This window comes from Balaenoptera ricei, chromosome 15, assembly GCF_028023285.1.
Source record: "Balaenoptera ricei isolate mBalRic1 chromosome 15, mBalRic1.hap2, whole genome shotgun sequence".
Lineage (NCBI taxonomy): Eukaryota > Metazoa > Chordata > Mammalia > Artiodactyla > Balaenopteridae > Balaenoptera > Balaenoptera ricei.
Window position 1 is genome coordinate 35,592,832 of NC_082653.1, and position 8,605 is coordinate 35,601,436.

Sequence of the window (8,605 nt, forward strand, 5' to 3'; positions counted from 1 at the left end):
TGCGTAGCTCCCACTGGGAAGGAGAGAGAGAGAATGGCTTCAGTTCTTTTGATGACGGCAAAAAATCTATGTGCTAAAGTCATCTGGATAAAAGTATAAACTCCCCACCTTCTTTTGCTTGAAGACAACTTCACATTAACATTTCCATCCCCTTTGGTATTGAGAGCTGGTCAAGGAAGCATTTAGAGCAGGTGGTCCTGGTTGTGCTGAAGCAATTCCCCTAGGGAAAAGCACATGCTTACACTGTAGATGTTTCCCAGGCCAGTAAACCCAACACAAAATTACAACTCCCAGTGGTCAACTCATTTAGTTTTACACAGTGAAGTCCATCTTCTTTGTTGGTAATGGAAAATGTATTCCTTTTAGAAAAAAAGTATAGTGTAATAGAGGAGGGGGAAAAAAGTTATTGAAAGTTAACAGACTCAGGAGATAATAAAAGTTCTGCCAATGATCAGCCCTGGGATTTTGGTCAAAAATTTAAGAGTTCTGTTCATTAACAGTGTCAGTGTGTATAAAAATTAAGAGGTTTAAAAATCCTAGATGGCTTGTGAAAGGACTTTAAGAGGTGCACATAGGCATTCATATGGATAAAAATTTGGTGCTTAACAGCACATGCTTTATGCAGATTTTTACAAGGGTAGATATGACCCCCAAAATTAAGAATCATGGGATTAAATTTCTCCAAGGAAACTTTACTACCTTAATGTTCTATTTAGTTCATTTCAACAAAAATTTATTGAAAACTTTCTATAAGCCAACACACTGTGTCAGGCTCTTGAAATATATGGATAGAGAGTATATAGGCCTCACTTGTTTACAGCTCACTGCTCCATGGCTTTACAACCCCCAGCTATAAAGAGATCAATAGCATTAGATTTAATGTCTTTATAATCTGGATCCCATCCTTATTTTTTACTAAAATTTTATACAGAGTCCACAGGTGACTCTTATTCACAAAATCAAATATAGTTCCTAGAAGTATTTGCACGCTCTGTGAGTTTATTACAAATGCAGCATGTCTGACCTCACCCTAGACCTCTTAAACCAGAATTTGCATTTTACAAAAAAAAAAAAAAAAAAGAAAATGATTCATGTATGTTACACTTTGAGAAGCTTTGCTCTATGACGTTCAATAGTTCCACTTCACCATTCTAAACTAAAGAAATAAATGACATGGTCTTTGTTCTAGAGCAGCCTTAACTTTAATGTCATCATTACTTTTGTCTAACATAAAATATTCAGATTTCTTATAATCATTTAGAATACTCAAAAAAAAAAAAAAAAAAAGAGAACTGAACTATAGGAAAAAAATCTACCTCCTTACCTCTGTGTCTAAACATTTCTGGGCTTAATTTGTTGAGTTAGAGAATCAAATTGATATTCTTAGCATTATTGTGGTTCATTGCAATTGTTCCATACATTTTGAATGAATGAACATCAAGAACGATACAACAAAAGAAGTTATCAGGAATCTTTGGTTTAAAAGAAAGGAAGTGACTTCCACTTCTGGCCAAGATGAAATAACAGGGTAAATATGATGTTTACCCTCCCATCTGGAACATGAGAAAAACAGAAAAAATATAGGAAAAAACAGTGTGCAAGACCCTGGACATGAGGCAACGAAGGACAATGATGCCTGAGAGATGAGCCTTTCCATGACCCCAGATGACTGCCTTGGGATGGTTTCCAGACCACAGCGCAGGAGGGGTGCTCAGGAAGATCCCAGCAGACTCTTTACTGTGAGAAGACAGCGCTGAGAGTCTACAGAGAACAATACATCTAAGATTGACAGAACAGAGTATCAGAGACAAGAGAGCTGCACAGAGGGAGAACGTGGAGATCTGCAGAAGGTCCCCTGGAAGTCCCCTGGATCATTCCATGTGTGTGAGGAAACTACTTGAGGCTGAGGACAGAATCACCTGAAAGGATTAGACACTGGTCTGTATAACTGGACTCTCAATGGATTATAAAAAATGCCTGCTCCCGTCAGCCAGACTAGAAAACCTCAAGATTCATGGGCATCATGTAGAGTACAGAGAAGGAACTCACCTCAGTCATGGGGAATAATTAGCTCTAGACTGAGCACTGTTTCAGTACCCCCTAACAAATCTTAAAAACAAGACACAGAATAATTAAACTGCTTTCAAGTAACTTAACTGTATCCTTAAACAAAACTCAAGAGTATTTAGAGAAATATAAAATTATTTAGCACTCAAGAAGGTAAAATTCACAGTGTCTGATATCCTATCAACTACTACCAGGCATGCAAAGAACAAGGAAGATACAACATATTATGAGGAAATCAACCAACCAACCCTGAACTGATTCAGATGTTAGAATTAGCAGACAAGGGCACCATTAAATTTTGAAAGAATCAATTAATTAATACCTTTTTTAAAAAATGGAAAAGGTCTTACTTTTAGGAGAAACATCACCCTCTGGTAGTATTTCCAGGTATTGCCAGTAAAGATATTTAAAAGTATGTTTTCTCTTGGAATTTATAATACTTGCAGAAATAATTACAATTACATATGTAAATAAACAGTTGAACAATTGTATAGACTATATAAGTAATATTCAACAACTTGTGCAAATTTTATATGTGTCTATGTATGTATGTGTGTACATGTATTATTATATGTATATATAGATACATATATATGTTTATACATGAGATAAATATGTAAATTGAAGATGCAACTAATAAATAGGCTTCCTGAAACAGCTGTTGTCCTGAAAATTAAATGTCATTCATTGTCTAGTGAGAAAGGCACTGTCTTTCTTATAATAATGATAGTATTCTTAAACGTTATTTAAATGTATTATAGCCACTCTCTGTCCTATAATCTAACCTGTCTTCTTCATATAAATGATTTACATCTAGTTTTCTCATATATGCATTTGTGTGACTATTGTGTGTCTTTTGCTATTAAAAAGTATGTTCTTTGTGACTATTGTATGTCTTTTGCTATTAAAAAGTATGTTCTTTGAAGTTTTCTTTCTCCACTGCATTCTAAATACCTAGAATAATCTCTGGCATGTTAATAAACATTGTTAAAAAATATTATCACATTGAAAGAATGTGATGAGTTTACCAAGTCCTGAAGTTTCAACAATCAGATAAAACTGAGGTATATGTAAAACAAATTCAAGTATTTGTTGTACAGCTATGTGTATACATTATAATCCCAAACCCATTTATAGAAGTTTTATATGATTAGATATTGACTTTGTTGGCCAACTTTAGTTTCTATCCAGGCAATTATATATTTGGCAACTAGACATTTGATGGTATAAAATAATAACTAAAAGCACAATGTGTGGAACCAGTGTGGTATAAAACCCTGACTCTACCCTTTACTTGCTGTGTCTATCAGGCAACAGAAAATACTCTAGGTATTTTTAACAGAGATATTTTAATACAGGCATTTGATTACCCTGGGGGTAGAAGGTTTAAGAAGCCAAAAGGGGAACTGAGTTCTCCAGAAGATTAGCAAAAGCAAGAAGAAGTGGCCACACTTAAGGCTAGCATTCCACATAGAGACTATGTTGCAGGAACCCGGGAGTCAGGGCCACCTGGTGGAAGACAAGACCATCCTACCTTTTGGGACCATGGGCTGAGGGGCTGTCAGGTGAGAGCTGGAGCCATACAGGGTACACAGCTACTGAGAGAGATGCAATCAAGTAGATAGAGGAAATGGTAGAAATACACTTGTTTCCTCTTTTCTCCTGCCCTCTGATCACCTGCTCTTGTATCAAATAGGATATAATAGCCAAAAGCCATTTGGCAAGGAAATCTGAAAAATTTATTTTGCAGGAGTCATTCTGTAGGCTCCAGTTATCCATCCTTAAGTTGGCTAAATGACCATTTTGTCCTCTAGCTTTGCCTCAGGGTTTTTCCACAAACTTCCTCTTGCTCTGGAATAATCTTTTTTCACCTCTTCATTTGGATATCTCTTCCTCATCATTCAGATTTTACTATACGTGTCAATTCCTCAAGAAATTCCCTCTGAGCCTTTAGAAGAGGTTAAGCTTTTCTATTATACATACTCTTGGAGAATTTACTACATCCCTTAAAATAGTATCAGAATTTGTGATTAGGAATTTACTTGTTCACTTATGTCTAGAATGTCTTTCTTTCTTACTAGGTGGTATGCCCCATGAAGTGAGTTTTCCTCAGTGTAGACTCTTCAGAAACTAATGCATATTTGGCACTCATCTATTTGTTGGATGATGTTTCTCAACCCATATCCTCATCTCTGTTCTTGAAACATGATTAGTACCCAGGCTTCCCAGACAAACCAAGTGCAGCCTTGAAATCTTATCAAACTCCTATATATGTGGGGGTACCAAATTACCACTCAAATCAGCTTATTTAAAATTCCAGAAGAAAAAGTCTCAAATACTCTTTAACACTGTAGTCTCTTCTACAAAAGCTGCTACTAAAATACTTAACTCCATCTAATTCAATTTTAGAGCTAATTAGTCTGTTTTAGTCAGTGTTCTCCAGAGAGACAGAACCAATAGGATTTCATATATGTATAATTTATATGTATTAAATAAGAAGGATTTATTAAAATGCACTAGTGCACATAATTATGGAATCTGATAAGTCCCAAGGTCTGCAGGCAGCAAACTGGAGACCTAAGGGAGCTGATGGTATAGTTCTAGACGAAGTCTGAAAGGCTGAAAACCAGGGGAGCTGACAGTATAGTTCCAGTCCAAATTCCAGGTAGCTTGAGGTCCAGAAAGAGCCAAGGTTTCAGTTCAAGTCTGATGGCAGAGAAAAAACAACAACAAAAAAAATAATGACTCAGCTTGAAGGCAGTCAGGCAGGAGGAGTTCCCTCTTACTCAAGGGAGGGTGAGCATTTTTATTCTTTTCAGATCTTCAACTGATTAGAAGAGGCCCATCCACATTAGGGAGGGTAATCTGATTTACTAAGTTGACAGATTCAAATGTTATCTCATCCAGAAACACCCTCACAGATACACCAGAATGGTGTTTGACCAAATGTCTCGGCATCCCACGGCTCAGTCAAGTTGACACATAAAATTAATCATTACAATTCTACCCCTTGTCAATTTGACACCCCTACACATCTCTTTAAACCATCTGTAACCTCCAAATAAAGATAACAAAATGGTCCTAATTTCAGCTAATTTCAACTATTCTACATACAACCAAAAAAGTGCTAACCCCTTCCCCAGTAGAAGAGATAAAGTCTTTGAGTGATGCTTACTCTTCTCCTTGATATCCTGTTAACTTAAATATTATGATGTAAAATTGACAATACTTAAATACTATGATATTAAGTCAATACATCTTATGATACTGATAAAGGAATAATAGAGTGCAGAAAACAAAGATGTTGTTTTCTTATATTCATACACACAAACATATTTAAAACAAACAAAAAAATATGATAATTATAGTTCTCATTTCTATAATTGATCATGAGATTGTAGCTATTATTTATAACTAACTTCTTCTACTGCCAGTTCTCTATTTCCTTTGCCTTCAGCAAGCACCTCAGCAGGTCGTGATACTTTACCTGGTGGGATGACAAAAAGAGTCTATTTGTCCCATTCCTGAAGGGTCTGGGTCAATAGTACTCCTACCTGGATTGGGATTTTGTACTTCTCCATGGGAGTACTAATAGTCACACTTAAGGATCTCTTGTACATACTGTTCCTTACCTCCATTGTAGAGTGGTAGTCTAATATCCCATTGTAATCTGGATCAATCACCACAACACAGGAACTCCCTTTTTTGCCTGTTGATTCAGAGGCATGAGAAGCCCAATGTGGATGATGGCAATGATTCAGGGGAATAATTGTTGTGTCTCCTAGTCGAAGAATTTCTCCCTTTGAAATTAAGACCTCTAGACCAGGAGAGCATAAAGTAATGGGAACAGGCAGCAAAAATTTTTGCTAGTGGGCCACTAGGAGTAACAGTGAGTGGTGCCACTCCCATTTCCATCCATTAATTCATGGACACATGAATCCTGGCTATTGGAGAAATATTACCATATATTCATATACTGAACAATGATTTGATTCAGAGCATATGTAGCCTTCTAGAGAAGCTTGCCTCAGACCTGCAAGGTACTGCCACCAAGCTGCACTGTAACTGAGTCTTCAAGAGGCGATTACACTGATCTATCCAGCTAGTTGCTTCAGGATGGTGGGGAATGAGGTAAGATCAGTAAATTCCATGAACATGGGCCCATGGCTGTACTTCATTTGCTGTGCAATGAGTTTCTTGATCAGAAGCCGTGTTGTGTGGCATACCAGAACTATGGATAAGGCAGTCTGTAAGTCCATGAATTGTAGTTTAGGCAAAACCATTGCATGCAGCAAAAGCATGGATACCCATGTATCCAGTGTGTCTAGTGCAGTAAGGACAAAATGCTGGCCCGTCCATAATGGAAGTAGTCCAATGTAATCAACCTGCCACTAGCTAACTTGTTAATCAACCCAGGGAATGGTGCCATGTGAGGGAATTAGTGTTGGTCTCTGCTACTGACAGATTGGGCCCTCAGCAGTGGCCATAATCAGGTCAACTTTGGTGAGTGGAAGTCCTCATTACTGAGCTCATACATGATCTCCTTCCTGTCACCATGACCACTTTTTTCATGAATCCATTGGGTGATGAAAAGTGTGGCTGAGGAAAGAGGCTGACTGGTATCCACAAAATGGGTCATCTTATCTACTTGATTATTAAAATCCTCCTCTGTTGAGGTCACCACTTGGTGAACATTCATATGCGACACAAACATCCTCATGCTTTTTACCATTCAGAAAGGTCTATCCACATACCTCTTCCCCAAATTACGTTGTCACCTATTTTCCAATTATGTTCTTTCCCAGTCCCTGACCATACAGCCAAACCACTGGCCATAGACCATGAATCAATACACAGTCTCAATCTGACCATTTATCCTTCCAAGCAAAGTGAACAACCAGGTGCACTGCTCAAATTTCTGCCACTAGGCATTGTGTCTCTTTCTTGGTTGGAGGAGAGGCCGGATGCAACAACATGTGCTTCATCTTAGGAGGAAAGTCTTGACATGCCCCATATTTCTGGACCCCTAGAAAATAAGGCTGAGGTAGAAGAACCTTGAGTTTTAGTCAGATTTATTTTGTATCATCTGACACAAATATCTTACCAATAAGTTTAGAGTAGTTGCTACTTCTTGATCACTAGGTCCAATCCTCATAGTGTCAATAATGTAATGGACCGATGTGATATCTTGTGCAAGAAAAAGGCAATCAAGATCCCTATGAACTAAATAGGCCTGGAGCGTTGACACACTGCTGAGGTAAGACAGTGAAGGTGTATTCTGGCCTTGTCAGAAAACTGCTTCTAATTACCCTTATTGACAAGGATGGAGAAGAAATCATTTACCAGATCAATAAGTGCATACCAGATGTCAGTGGATGTGTTAATTTGCTCAAACAATGAAATCACACCTAGTACAATTGGAGTCACTAAACTGTTAATCTTAAAATAATCCACTGTCATTATCAATGATCCATCTGTCTTCACAAACCAAATAGGTTGAATGAGGATCTGATGGGAATCACCATACCTTCATCTTTCATGTCCTTCATGGTGGCACTGATCTCTGTGATCCCTCCAAGAATGCAGTATTACATTTGATATACTATTTTCCTAGGTAGAGACAGTTCTAGTGGCTTCCACTTGGCCTTTCTTCTCACAATAGCCCTCACTCTACATGTCAGGGAACCAATATCAGGATTCTGCTAACAGCTGTACATGTCTTTCCCAATTATGCATTCCGGAACTAGTAAAATAACTTCAGGATACATTCAGGAACCCACTGGGTCTACCGTGATATAAACCTGACCTAAAATTCCATTGATTACCTGACCTCAATAAGCACCTACTCTGACCAGAGGGATGTCTTGGGACTACTGGAACTAGTGTCAGTTCAGAGTCAGTGTCCAATAGTCCTTGATATGTCTGATTATTTCTTTTTCCTCAATTCCTTTTATTCAAGGGATTCTGGGTCTCTAAATTGGCTCAAGTCTGGGAATTGATTGAGGGTCTGTGTTAATATCATTGAAGTAGATTTCTGTTCACTTGACCTAGAAATTTTCTGCTTAGGTAGACAAGTAAGAATTTATTAGGTTTCTTATCTCTTTCACTTTCAAGGAACACCATGATCAACTCGAGAGTGCCACACGTCTTCATGAATCAGACTATTTTGATTGGTACTTTGACTCCCATCTCCATTACAGTAACCATGCCCACCTTTCCATTGGTGATCCAGTGCTGTCACATGGCCCTTACTACTCTTAGATCCAATTACTCTTGTTGTATTTACATTTCCCCAATGAGTCACCACAGTTCCCACTGTAAGTTCTTGGCTACAGAGAGTGATGACAGAGCTCTTCAAGAATATCAGGGCTCCCTTCACAAATTTATTTCTCACAGTCTCAAAAGGTGTGTCTCTGGACACTCTCAGGGGGTATGAGTATGTTTTAAATGACAAATCCACTTTAATATTCCAACCTCCGTAGTCTTTGAATCCTTTCTTCTATATTAAACCAAGTTTAGTCTGGCATTTCTAACTCAC

At 37.8% G+C, this 8,605-nt stretch overlaps 1 pseudogene; it reads right to left on the bottom strand.

Moving 5' to 3' along the window:
- Positions 1–5,471: 5,471 nt before the first annotated feature.
- On the bottom strand, positions 5,472–8,007 carry LOC132348684 (uncharacterized; annotated as a pseudogene).
- Between the last annotated feature and the right edge of the window lie 598 nt (positions 8,008–8,605).